The sequence below is a fragment of the Gymnoscopelus microlampas genome, assembly GCF_963454915.1.
Source record: "Gymnoscopelus microlampas genome assembly, chromosome: 8".
NCBI classification, from domain to species: Eukaryota; Metazoa; Chordata; class Actinopteri; order Myctophiformes; family Myctophidae; genus Gymnoscopelus; species Gymnoscopelus microlampas.
In genome coordinates, this window is record NC_139945.1 from 31,486,525 (window position 1) to 31,487,066 (window position 542).

The window sequence follows — 542 nt, forward strand, 5'->3', positions numbered from 1 at the left end:
TTGATGAGGGTCCGTGGCCAAATATATATTCATTTGGGGGTCCTTGACATGAAAGCGTTTGAGAACCACTGAATGAGATAAATGAGTAGGCTACTAAACATGCAAAGATATGAACATGTCATGATTATCCTGGCCAAAATCATCGTGATTCACAATATTATCCCAATAATCATCAAATGCTTAAAACGGTTAAAATGGCACTAAACCATACTGGAATTAGACTCTGTTAAGAAACATTTGCAACATAGCCTATAACAGATTCAGATTCACCCAGATGAGAGAGACTTACAATGAGAGAGAAAATTAAATAATCTACCTATCAACCTGATATGTATTCACATGGTTCAATTAGGTATGTACAGTCAAAGTTTTAACTTGTAAAAATAATACAATATTTATAGTAATAATAATCCTGAATAATACTGTGGCACGTTTCTGTCATCAAACAGTAGCCTACTGCCAGTATTGTGGAGTAGAGAAATGCCCCAAACCTTGGTTATTAGACAATGCCTTTGTCATAGTGATGAGGAAGATCTGCTTCC